Source organism: Corvus hawaiiensis, chromosome Z (genome assembly GCF_020740725.1).
Source record: "Corvus hawaiiensis isolate bCorHaw1 chromosome Z, bCorHaw1.pri.cur, whole genome shotgun sequence".
Classification (NCBI taxonomy): Eukaryota; Metazoa; Chordata; class Aves; order Passeriformes; family Corvidae; genus Corvus; species Corvus hawaiiensis.
Window position 1 is genome coordinate 54,178,021 of NC_063255.1, and position 13,784 is coordinate 54,191,804.

The 13,784-nt window shown below is 39.0% G+C and overlaps 1 protein-coding gene across 1 annotated transcript in view; it reads right to left on the reverse strand.

Moving 5' to 3' along the window:
* The window catches only part of ALDH1A1 (aldehyde dehydrogenase 1 family member A1), a 47,443-nt gene extending 45,863 nt beyond the window's left edge, over positions 1-1,580 (reverse strand). The window contains exon 1 of the mRNA XM_048292838.1: positions 1,268-1,580. The gene's annotated coding sequence lies outside the window, so the exon portion shown is untranslated. The remainder of the gene's footprint in view (positions 1-1,267) is intronic.
* Between the last annotated feature and the right edge of the window lie 12,204 nt (positions 1,581-13,784).

The following is a 13,784-nucleotide window of genomic DNA, read 5'->3' on the forward strand; positions in this document are numbered from 1 at the left end:
GTTCATACAATTTTTATGGCTTCCATGTAGCACTGGAAGTGATATAGTCTCAGATGTCAAAACTTAATAAAACTATTAATGTCATCACTCTATAAAATTTTTAATGTCATCTAGTAGAGAGATTTTTAAAGTCCTGGATTTTTATTAAAGTATGTGTTTATACCTTTTTCTTATACCACTCTTATATTGTGATCTAAGACACATGTAGAAAGAGAAAGATTGTATAAATTAAACAGTCTTAATTATGAATACTGAAATAGAGGAGTTACTGTAAATTCTTTTAATTCCATGAGTGAAAAAAGAACAATTTTTCATCTGTGGTGTAAAGTAGACCCACAACGATCACTACATTTTTGTGTTACTATAGAAATAAAAGATCAAACAGAGGAACATTATAAGGGCCGAATCTGTCTCCTCTCAGGATTTAATGCAGTTTGCACAGAACTGTACCGATAGCTAGGGAAATAAATAGTATATTAAAAATAAATTGTAAAAATCTCCTAAACTTCTTGCAACATCTCCTTATGGAGATGTTTGGCCTCATGTTGTCTATGTTCAGCAAGAAACTGCTTGCCCCCCTACCCCCCCAATAAAACCTCCAAGGATGTCTTTTTGAGGGGATATTATCTTCTTCAGTGCTGTAGCACTCTGGTATGTTCTGATAATCAAGCTTATACTTTGTCATTCTTGAAGCATTCCTTTTGTGTCTCATTAGTCTGATGTCTTCTCTGTCATAAAGAGATGTTTCTGGCAGAAAGGAAATTAATTTTTCTTAACATGTATAATGACATTTTGATGGCAGCACTTCCAATGTCTCTGTTTCCTTTTTTCCAATAGATTTTTCATTCTATATCCTGGATATCAGATTTCAAAAAAGACCATAGAAAGTTGTTTAACTTTAAAGCTTTTTTTCATTAGCATTGCTAATTAATGGATAAATTATTAACACAAATTACTGCCACACAACTTCATATGCATGCAGGCACATACATACCAAATTAGCAATTTAATGTAACAATTATTATAAATGTGGCTGTCGGTAATTCATGAATCTTGCACAACAATCTTTGAAGATTCAAATTTTACATATTAATGCATTTACATATACATATATAAACAGCCTCATAAACACTCAAAAGCGCTCACATATAAGTTTAATGCAGGCATGTATTTTTGCATTAGTTGCATAGCTATACCTGTCTTTCCTAAGCATACATTTCATCCAAAGAGCACCGTATGTAGTCAGTCAAAAAATGTAAGGCCTTACCTTCAGAATCAGGGCTTGATTTCTTAGATGTGTTATTTCACTTCCACAGCACACTCTGCCCTAAGGTCTGTGATCAGCACTACAGACAAAATAGCAGGCATGACCTCTACATATACGCAGTTCAGTAATAGAAACAAGTGAATACTTAGATTCTTGTTTCAGTTCGACATTTATCAAATTATAGTGCTCTTAGAAAGAGATCCTTCAAGCAAACAATCTGCATTGAATTGAGAGTGATCTTGATGATACACTTGGGAAAAAAAAAGGACCTTATTGTACAACACAGCAGATGAAAATACCCGCAGCCATTGCACGTACCACTCATTCTGTTAACCATGTAATATACATTGTCATTTTGACATGTAGACTATTTCTTTTCCTCTATCACCTCCATGTCAATCCAATTCACTCATTCTTGCCAATGATGAAATGAAAAAAAAAAAAAAGAAAAAAAAGGAAAGGAAACAGGGAAAGATTGTTATCCCAGGTCTGCATTTGCGGAACATTTTAAAGCCAGTTAGATTAACCATTGGGAAGATGTTAGTCTGGATAAGAGAATCCCCACTGGTTTTCTGTCTCCCTTAAACAATGAAATCACATAGTTGTGTCTGTGCCTCTGTTTTGGATTGTTCTGTTTTAACACATAACAGATTGAGGGCTGCCTACTATTCCTAATTAACTCAAACTAATGAGAGAGCGGGTAGAGGGAGTGCCAAAAAAAGAAAAGAGATCATGAGTTGGAAGAGATTGAATTACAACTTAAAGAGGATGGAGAAAGGAAAAGAAAAAGGAAGAAGGGGGAGGATATGCAAATACCATTAAGGCTGAAAAGTAGGGGAGACAACTGCCTGAGAACAGATTTGCCTTTTATTTCCAACAAAAAGCAAAGATGTCTTCCAAAAACACCAAAGAAATGTAAGCAATCCAATATTGCACTGATGTTAGATTCTTGCCTCTTTTTAGAAACTACTTCAGCACCCACTGCTGTCCTGGTTCTACTCTCACTCTCCTGTTACCAGTAAGTAGTTGCTGGGCTTGATAGCACAGCCCGTAATTAAACCAGTTTTGGGAAAAAGCAAGTAAAAATCAATTTTCAGATGTGCACGTACTGTGTGAAATGTCACGCTTAGAAGAGTACCTTTTTGCCCCAGGCCCAGAGGAAGACTCTGGCCAAAGCTCTCACATTTGTGTGCCGGAGTTCTCCTTTCTCTAGGGGCCAAGATGGGAGCCTGCAGGAGGCAGAGAGGACAACAGGAGTCTGTTTGCTGTGTTTGCTGTGTTTGCTGTGATTGTAGGACTGCCTGGAATGGGACCTCACCTCTTCAATGGATGTCCCTGCTCCATTCATTCAGGCTGCGCCAGAGAAAAGAGGGGCAGAAAGTAACGTGAGAAGTAGAGGTAGAAGGGGAGAGCAGATCATGACAGGGAGGTGGGCAGGCTGGTGGGGGGAAGTCACTGGAGATCAGGTTGAAAGAAAGAAGTGCCATGAAGAAAATACGTTGTCAGACCAAGGGAGTGGAAGAGATCAAATCAGTCAAACTTTCTCATAAGGAAAATGAGGAAAACACTGGGAAAGCAGTGAGAGAGGCTGAAAAAGTGAGGACCTGGCTGAGGAGGAGTTTTAGGAGGCAATGTGCTAAGGGGAAAGGAAGAGGGGAAAGGAGAGAGGTGGGAGACGCAATGGCTGGGGATGTAGCCTAGCCCCCACCACTCAGCCCAGAACCAGGGGCTCTTGTTGGGCTCTGTGCCTGCGTGTGCCTGCATACACACATGCACAAACGTGTGTAGTGCTTGCTTCTTTACCGTGGACCAACTGGGGTTAATAGCAGCACTGATGAGTTTAGCAAAAGCCATGGGATGTGACAGGTAAGCAGAAAGAAAATAGCCAGCTCGTTTTGGCCGGCTGTGTTTATTTGCATCTAACAAGGCCAGGTTGTTGCCAGGCTGAGCGCAGATGGAATGAAGCAATGGGCTGTAGCAGGGCAAAGGACGTGCCACAAAATCCTGACAGGCTGAGGTGTGACCTGACAAATCCTAACCACCCTGGACATCCTCAGGACAGCGAGGAGAGAGACGGTGTGAGCGCAGGGTGCTGGGACACAGCCTGGGCTTGGGCTTGGGGAGAAGGAGCTGGGTAAGGAGGATGGGAAAAGGGGTCCTACAACACCTTGTTTCAGACTGAACACAGGTGCAATTTAATTACAAATTCAGCCAATGGAGGACAGAACTTTGCACCAAGGTTTTCTTAGATTATTTTTTTCTTTATTCAAGGAAACTTTTGGCACATTTTTTTCACAGAGGGAAAAAGAACTTTAAAAATTCCAACATCTTCATCTCATTAACAACAGAGTAGTTTTTTTCGCTTGGGTTTTTGTTTGTCTTTTTTTCAGGTTCTGTTTTTCCTGGGAGCAGGGGGTGTCCTGTAAAAGAGATACAAAAATTAGCTTTTGAAATATGTTCTGCAACACAAGCAAGGGATAAAACAGCCTGATTTCTGTGCCATACATATATAAGCACTTGTATCTTTGCAATCACTAAGTGACTTTGGACATGCATAGAAATTAACATACTGCAATGGTGAACAGGTATGGCCATAATAATCATAAGAAAATATGTTGTAGACAGTGCAATTGTGGGAATATTCTTTTTGCAGATATGTGTATATGTCCAGATCCACATGGGCCAGAGGATTTACTTACCTACAAATATATCTCACTTGAAGACTTCTAGGAGAAGCTGTTGTAGTATGCGGAGAGCAGTTCTATTTTAACCTTCATGTAACACTAGCTGTTTAACAAAGCAAATAAAAAGGAAGAGTGTGAATTGTAGTTTTAAAATCTAAAGTAATGGAAGGAAAATTCTGGTTACTTTGAACAATTCCTCCCATGAGAACTACAGATGTACTGCTACAAGGCTTAAAAGCTAGCCAACAGAGATGTGAAGGAGTACATGTGTAGGTATAGAACAATTGTGTTTTGCATTCTGTGCTATCATAATTTCCTAAAAGAAAAGGAAACAATGAGAGAACAGACTAACTCAGTTAGAGAATGGTACTAATAATGCCAAGATGATCCTTGTGAGTCCCTTCCGACTCAGAATATTCTGTGAATGATTACTGAAGAGAAAAAAAAGCATATTTACTACAGTTTATTTCTCTTGCTAATGCAAAGCCAGTAGATTGTACTTTTGTTCTGAGTAAGGTAGATTTGACCCAAAGAGAGAGGAGAGGTCCCAGTTGACTGGAAGTAGGCTAACTTTTTCCTAATTTGGCAAAAAATGGCAAAAAGGATGACCTTGGAAGCTACAGGCCTGTTAGTGTCGCTAACAGTGCCCAGTAAAGTTATGGAGAAGATTAGTCTGGAAGGTGTTGAAAAACACCTAAAGGACAATACAGTCAGTGGTCACAGCCAGCATGGCTTCATGAGAGGGAAGTCCTGCTTATCAAACCTGATTTCCTTTTGTGATCAGGTAAACCAGCCAGCTGATAAAGGAAAACCAGTCTGTGTAATCTTTTTGGACTTCAGTAAAGCTTTCAAAGCTGTCTCTCCCAGTATCCTTCTGGACAAAATGTGCAGCACACAGCTGGATAAACACATCATGGGATGGGTGAGCAACTGGCTCAGCAGTGGGGCACAAAAGGTTATAGTGAATGGGGTGACATCAGACTGGTGACCTGTCACCAGTGGGGTTCTGCAGGCTCCACCTTAGGCCCTGTGCTCTTCAACTTCTTCACGAGTGACCTGGATGCAGAACTGGAAGGGATACTAAGCAAGCCTGCAGATGATACAAATCTGGGAGGAGCTGTTGACTCCCTCAAAGGCAGGGAGGCCCTGCAGAGAGACCTCAAAACTTAGAGAGCTGGGCAATCACCAACCATATGAAGTTCAACAGGGGAAAGTGCCAGATTCTGCACCTGGGATGGAGCAACCCTGGCTGTGTTTAATAAACTGGGGAATGAGATGCTGGAGAGCAGTGCTGTGGAGGTCCTGGTCAGTGGAAAGCTGAATGTGAGTCAGCAGTGCCCTGGCAACAAAGAAGGGCCAACCATGATCCCTTCTGTTTGGTGACCAGCGGCAGGACCTGAGGGAATGGCATGAAATTGCATCAGGGAGGTTTAGACTGGATCTTAAATAAAAGGTTCTTCACACAGAGGGCTGTTAGGTACTGGAACAAACTCCCCAGGAATGTGGTCACAGCACCAAGCCTGACAGAGTTCAAGGATCACTTCAACAATACTCTCAGGCTTATGGTGCTGCTCTTGGGGTGTCCTGTGCAGGGCCAGGAGTTGGACTCAATGATCCTTATGGGCCCCTTCCAACTCAGTGGAATCCCTTCTGTGCTTCTGTGATTCTGTGACTTTCATCTCACAATGACATTTCAAACGTACAAGAATAAATTGTACCAGTGGGTAGGTTTAGGCTGCTGCATTTCATCATGCAATCTCACACTTGGGATTAATATTTTACAGAAGCCATATCATGGTTAGCACACAGCACTGATTGTAGTCAAAGACAGCTGGGTGCAGGGTACCAAAAAGGCAACTGTTTTACCAGTTTTAGACACCATTATTTAGAATATGATATTTGTGCATACATGACAGCATCCTGTCTCTTTTTACTGGAAAATATACAGGTCAGAAATCATTAAAAACACAAAAAACCCAAAATAGTTGTTCTGTGCTTTTGTCAGTTTTAATTGGCAAATCCTTCTGTATTGCACCTGTGTGCACACATAGGTAAATGGGAAACATCAAATTTACAAAGTTCTAAATTAACCTATCTTTCTGAAATTGGTTTTCTACCGTGTAGATCATCTTTTTTCCCCTTATCAAAGAGACTTTTGCACTCATTCATAAATCCAGATGAATTTTTTATGACAGCTGAAAAATTGCATCCATGAAAAAACAGGAGAAAATGGAAAAGTGATGACGATTTGGCCAAAGTCCCAGAACAAATAGGCAAAGCTCTGTGGAGGACTGTTACACACACATATTACACTACATATTTACACAAAGCTAATGCAGACAGTCTTGTCTCATGAGGTTACTCCAGTGTATAACTCTTCTTTGGCTAAGTGAAGCTGTAACAGTCTGCTTTAACCATGGATAATCTTGCACAAAAAACTGCCAGAAATGGAGTTCTTCAACTGCTGTGAGACTTTGGAAACTAGATTGCCATAGGATTAGATATCAAGTATTTGACCTGTCTTGCTCTCAGGAAGTCTGAAAATGGATTGAGCATATAAGGACGGGATACAGCTCCCACTTGCACCTTTTGCAAGGCTGCTTGCTAAAAGGAATGTTTCCTTTTCCAAATTGACTTAGTAATGGGAATGAATGCAGAAAAATTAAAATCAACTGCTTGGAGAAATAAAGGTTTTCCAAAATGTATGTAGGTGCAAGCCCCAAATACCAGCTTACACGAAATAACATCCAACACCCAAAGAGGGGGAAAAAAAAAAAAGTGAAAATGTGGACTTCTGTTATAATCCTAACGTAGAAGAAAAAGGGAAATGTTTATATCACACAGTATAAATAATGAAAAACTTCATTCGAGTTGCTGATATCAGTGAAGTTACATCAGATTAAAACTTTGTATCGCACTTATCTGTAGCAGTCCCTCATTAAAGATTGACTTCCAGTGAATAATAAAGAATTTCTCATTCTTCTCATTCATATCAAAGTATTATTTTTTAATGTCTGCAATTATCGTCAAGTTATTGAATCAACATTTGTTTTGGGAAGACAGGTGCAAAGTCAAGCCATTAATGTTTTCTGCATAATAATTATCATAGACTTCTTGGGCAAGTAAATTCAGAAATAAATTTTCCTTTTAAAAGACAATAAATATTCTAACTGTATTAAAAGTTTATCTGGAAATCAATTTTTGAAGCCCCCCCATCATAATAGAAAAATGCCTTCAACATGTACCTTACTGCATGGTAAGAAATATCCCATAGATATGTTGATTCATCAGCAAGCACATGCACATTGGATTTTACATTTTACTAGAAAAAATATTGTTCTGAAAATTCTGCAGTCTGGAGCCCAGTGAGTCTGTATGCATATGCACCTCTCTGAGCTTTCAGAGAGCATGAAAAAAATCAGTATCTGAAGTATGCCCTCTCCAATGTGGTATTTTACAAATGCTGAGGCTATGGAGATAACAAATCTAACCTTTCTTTTAAAAATCAAGTTGGCACGAAAAACAGTACCTTCAATTTTGTAATAATCATTGGATCACAAGATATTCCATTGGGCTACTATTTTGTGTTCTATCACACTGTGCTAGCAGGAATTTCCTAAAGCAATTGCTTTAGCAAAGTTAGTTTCATGGTACTCCTACTTAATTGTAACCCAAGTGAAATGGTGCCAGTGTTACAAGATCTTTTGAAAAATACATTGTAGCCCAGGTGGAAGGGTACCACCGTTACTGGACCGCCTGGGGAAAAAGCCCAGTTATCTCTCCAGCCTGTGTTTTGGCCAGCAGGGAGACTGACAGGTGACTAAAGCAACCCCATGATCAGCAGTCCAAGCTCTCCTATGGGAGCAGCCCTCTGAGCTCTCCTGAGCCGCAGGACCTGTGAAAGCACCCTCCTCCCAGCGGGATGGCCCCTGGAGCTTGCCAGCTCTCCTGTGTGCAACACTTGTAAAACTGTCACTGATGATGAGGCCTCAGCTGATACTGCCCCAACACACACATGCTCCTCGAGGTGCAACCATGCCCATTAAGAGATGCTAGAGGGTTTGATGCGAGCACTTGACTGAACTTGAGGGGAATTCTTGATGGGTTCCTTTAAACACATAGATGTAGATGTATACAACTCTGCCTGTGCTCATTAGTGAGAGTGAGAGCTAGGCATTGAAAAAAGAAAACCAAAGTAGCACAGGAGGATAAATCCCATAGTTGTTTTAGAATTGTTAGCATAAAATAAAGTAGAAATTAACTATATTATAAAAAATCAGTTGCATGTACACAACCTGAAAGAAGTTCTTCTTTTTCACATCCAATAGCAGGACCTAGAGGTCAGTTTGCTGTAGTATGGAATATAATTTAGAATAAGAGCTATTGCAGAAAGACTAATAATGCTTAACTTACTGTGAGGTTTAATATTGTACTTAAAAATTGAGCTATTCCAGTTTCTGCACTATAAATAATGCTTAAGCAAGGCTTGCTCATATCTTCTTTAACTAGTGAGACATTGAGGTACTTTTAATAAAAGTTGCACAGTGTTTAACTGAAAAACTAAATCTTATAGCAAAATGTAGAAAAAACATTAACAACCTATTTTAACTGACTTTTCTTTCTTGTTTTGCTGCTTAAACTATTCAGCAGAATTTGGGGTTAGTTCCTAGAAACAACATTTGTCTTCAAGTTCCAATATATCCTAAAAATATTTATCTCTTTAATGAGTAGCTTGCACTACCAGAGTTCTGCTCTTTTCTTTCTTCCCACTGTAACCCTCACACATAACCAGCAACTAGAATGTGATTGCTTTATCAGAGAGATTACTTTTATTTTCAAAATTAGTATTAGAATGTCTTGTGCTTTTATTTATAATTTCTTCTTATTCACATTTGGGGCTATTTTTGTATTTATAGTAAGATTTTTTTTTTGTTATAATGTTTATTTCATTCTATGAAACTTGTATATCCACACTTTTAAGGCACACTACTTCCTGTTTAACCATTTTCTGTTTTCAGAACTTCCCATGTACTAAAGCATGTGATACACTATAACTGATGGGCTTTCCGTCTCATTAAAAAGCACAGGCAAAGCTAATTTAGCCTGAAAGTGGAGTTTTTCTGAACATATGTAAGTAGATAGGTGGTATCAGCTCTCATGACCAAAGGCAGGGAGACAGGGACATACAGTGTTAGAAAAGATTTCTAGACCTGTTTCCTAATTCCCATTTCCACCCACCCAGCCATCACTACAACTTGAAGAATAACATATTCTCAGTTTTTCTAACTCCATAATCCTTGAGTCCCTGAAGTAGCACTTTTGAATGGGTGTCTTGTTCCTTCCAACCCTCAGCTTATTGATACTGAAATCCTTAATTCTGGGGCACAGAAACCAGAGATCTCTGCTGTATGCAGGTGTCTCTCTTTATGATTTCCTGCCTGAAACATAATGTATACTGCTTAAAGAGGATAGTTCATAAAATTCTGAAGATTGTCCAAAGTCAAATTGCCATATATTTTGTTATGATTGATTTAGAAGGTTATTGTTTGAATTTTTACAATCATTCTCTACTCAATATGGAAGATAAAAGTTAAATGAGAAAATTAATATCTGCAATCAAACATGATAAAAATAAAGGATAATTTGGGGATTTCAAGTTATGGCTGTTTGTGTTATTTACTATTTTTCCAGTCAAAAGTGCTCCTATGATGCCTTTTTCTATTGCTTGCAACAATGCTTCTGATTGTTGTTGGCTCCTAGAATTCACTGAGAGAAGAAGGAAAGGGGACTGTCCCATCATTGACAAAAGTTCCTACACATCAGAGCAGCATACCACTCATATTTGTGCTTTTAAATTTGTTTAAAATGGTCAGGTTTTCATTATTATGAGATCCTTACCTTTGTAAGGAGTCACAGCAGGAGAAACGATGAAGGAGGCAATGAAGAGAGAGCCAAGGAAAAGTTCAGTCTGGATTCTGAATTCATGGGCACCAGATCAAGCATGCTCCAGAAAAAGAAGCTTGACTGTGGAATTCTCATAAGCTTCAATTTGCTCAACCATCTTAGGAACATTAATGTACTTCTGAGCTGTTAAAACACTCTTTTCTAGAAGTTCAGAACAGAGATGGACCAGGTGGCAGTTACTGAAAATATCTTCTATCTTTTCTGTAAAATTGTTGATTTTACTGTCAGTTTTACCTTGAGACTTCATCTGAACAGGTTCTTTTTTGTTTATTCATAGTTTCTTACTGGGCTTGTCTTTATTACATCTGTATGAGAAATGTCTAGAGTCCTATTCAAGAGTATACAACCACATCACAAACTATAAAGTTACTTCTGTGTGTTGTGTGGCTTAAACACTGCCTGTATTTAGCAGGGATATCTGGGAATCATGCTCTTAGCTAGACCTTTACATAAACAATAGATCAGTGAAGTGATGCTGATGTTGTGGTTGTGTGATGAATTTAACTGCAATTTAAGATCAGGTGAAATATAAATAAGAACAAACTTTGTTCTTTATCTGCTAAGAGTAAAATTGTATTGGTGTTTTATTCATCAGTGTCTGTAAGTTCTTTATTCTTTTCATAAAGCAATTTCAACTTCCCAGACTGTTAATGATTTAGTTGTCTTGCTGGACTGTGTTCTGTATTTGCTTTTTGTTATACAGGTAGCAGATATAAAGTTTTGCACTAATTTCAGCTCAAAAAGTGTTGCATTTCCAGACTCAAACTCAGGACAATCCTTCTGAGTGTTTATATTTTATTTGTGTTAAATGACTTGATAATAATATTATTCAATAATTTGAAATTAAAAATTCATTATAAATTAATAGCATCACTCTGTTACCCATTTTTGTGGTGGATTCAGTAAAAAAGTAGTGTAACACTGTAGAGAATCAAAACTTTAGATGAGATCTCTGGCAGAGCAAAGTAAATAAGAAACTAAGATAATGAGATACATAGAAGTCAATAAAGACTAAGACTCCTGCAACACAGTTTTTTTGAAGACATTGCCAGAGATTTCAAACAATCTGTACTTAAAAGGCAAAGTTAAATATCTACTACTATTTAACATGCAGTCATGCAACCCTGAGGTCTGTTCTTTGAATACTGCCAAAATGGAGTGACTTTGGTTACTTTGAATGGCTGATTTCAAAGGGAAAAATATGACAGCTGGATTATTTCTTCTCTCCAGGAATGATGCTAAGAGGGCTATAAGGAATTTTTATACTTTCTTGCATAGTGGCTCAGTGTAAGCAGAATGTGAGAGCAAGAAATGCTTCATTTCAGTGATCTATATTGCACTGGGGTGAGGAAAAAGTGCACTATGACTAGACATACTTGAACTAGTTAGAGGATAAGAACACCTTGGAATGCATTCACAGAGGATGTGTTAGAGCAGACCTCAATGAAGGCCAGGTGACACAGCATACTGTGCTCCTTTTACCAAGATGACTGCAGAATTAAGTAGAAATAATTTAGTAACATTTCCAGCATTCATTCACAGTAGCATAGTAATATTTAAAGATGCAGAGTAAGGGCTAAAGGAGTCACAGTTGACATGGGGTTTTCAATACACAGGAAGAAGTACGCCCTTGGAAGTATTAGAGTTACATTTCTAGCTCAGGGGCTGGAATTTAGCCTGAGGTGAAATTCCTGCTAGAGGGTTCTTCCCACAGCACTACACTGGCCCAATAAGGTTTTGTTTTGTTTTGTTTTGTTTTTTTGTTTGTTTTGTTTTTTGTTGTTTGTTTTGTTTTGTTTTGTTTTGTTTTTTGGGTTTTTTTGGGAAAGAATGAGAAAAGAAGGAATGTAAATCAAAATGTTCTTTTAGAAGGCAAAAGAAAACTAAAATCCTGACTGGAGTCCTGATTGTTAGTTTGCTGCAGTACTGAAATTTCTCCATGGATTCAATCTCCAAAAACCCTGTAAAAGCTGAAAAAATATATAAGGTTGTTAAAAGTCTGAAAACTCTGGTTCTTGTGACTTCAGTCCAAAACTTCAGTCAGGAGGCTAGTCTGTCTGTTTAACTAATATGTTTTGTAGAGAATTTGAAGGATTCCCACTCCTTCCTCTATTTTTCCCACTGTCTACCATTTGTAGTCAATAGTTTTTTCTGGCCGAAGAGAGAATGGAGTAATTCACACTATACTTCCGAATTATACAATCCATAAAACATCAAGCCTCCTTTTCCTTAGCACCATGCTATGTTATGACACCTATTCCAGAGATCCTGGTCCCCGGGATTGAATGATACAGAGGGGGTTTTGACCACACTGTTTAAGATTAGCCTTTAAAGAGCAGAGGTGTTTGAGATGTCCTGTGGTTGGTTCCCCCATGCCCTTAAGGTGACATTTTCTAAGCATACCCTTTCAATCCAAACTTCTTGAAATAATGTCATGATTTTTTCCTCTTCTAGAGTATCTGCAACACTGATAACTGCTGAGAAGGAGAGAAGCCTGCTAGAGTTTTGCAGAAAGCACAGTTTCTTGAAAAGCCTATAAGGTTTTCCCTTGAAGGATGTATTCCCAGCTGGATTTTTTTTTGTCAGAAGCAGCTCAATAATTTGCTTCACAAGAGACACTGAAAACAAATTGAACAAGTACAGTGGCCTGGCATCTCTCAGTAAATGAGAGAGATCATTGGCAGTGTAGTTATGCCCAAAGAATTTGACACAATCACAGAATGGGTCATTCTGGAAGGGACCACCTTCTGGTCTAACCTCCCTGATCAAGCAGGGTCATCCCAGCGCACATTGCACAGGGTTGTGTCCAGATAGTTCCTGAATATCTCCAGCGAGGGAGACTCTACCCCATCTCTGGGCAATCTGTGCCAGTGCATGGTCCCCTACACAAGTTATTCCTTTATGTTCTCATGGAACTTCCTCTGCATCAGTTTCTGCCCTTTGCCTCTTGTCCTATTGCTCAGCACCACCAAGAAGAGCCTGGTCCATCCTCTTGGCACCCTCCCTTCAGGTACCTGCAGACACTGATAAGGCCCCTCTCATCTGTCTCTTCCTGAGGCTGAATGGGCCCAACTCCCTCAGCCTTTCCTTGTAAGAAAGATGCTCCACTCCCTTAATCATCTTCATACTCCTCCCCTGGATCCACTTCAGGAGCTCCACGTCTCTCCTGTACTGAGGAGCCCAGAGCTGGACACAGCACTCCAGATGTGCCTCACCAGGGCTGAGTAGAGGGGCAGGATCACCTCCCTCAAGCTGCTGGCAACGTTCTTCCTGATGGACCCCAGGATACCATTGGCCTTCTTGGCCAATCTGGACACACTGATGGCTCATGGACGCCTTATTGTCCTTTTTTCTGAACCACTGATATTCCTAAATTTGCTTTCATATGAATTTCATATGTGTCCTAATTCAGTGCATATTTTTCACCCTATTTTTTTTTTCATATGACACCGAAGGACTTATTTCAAAACATTAAACCTCTGTCTCAGAATGATTTTACCTTGAAAGCTGGACTTTTCATGATCTGGTTAATCCTTCTAGTTTTGTTTGTCTATAAAAGAACTGATTGCCACTCACACATTGAATTTTAAATGAGAAGCAAAAATTAATATCTATTTGAACCAGCTGAAAAATGATCAAATGGCAAATGCAAGAGATCGAAGTACCAATTCCTTCCCCAACCCTTTCCTCAGAATGTGCCTCCATAAGTGATTGTTGTGATTTTAAACTGAACTAGAGATGAAAAACTATGCAGCCACTTGCTCAAACCCTCCTCTCTTCCCTCCTCACCCCAATGGAATAGGGAGAAGAATCAAAGTAAAACTTGTATGTTGAGTTAAGAACAGTTTAATAATTGAAAATAACGTAAA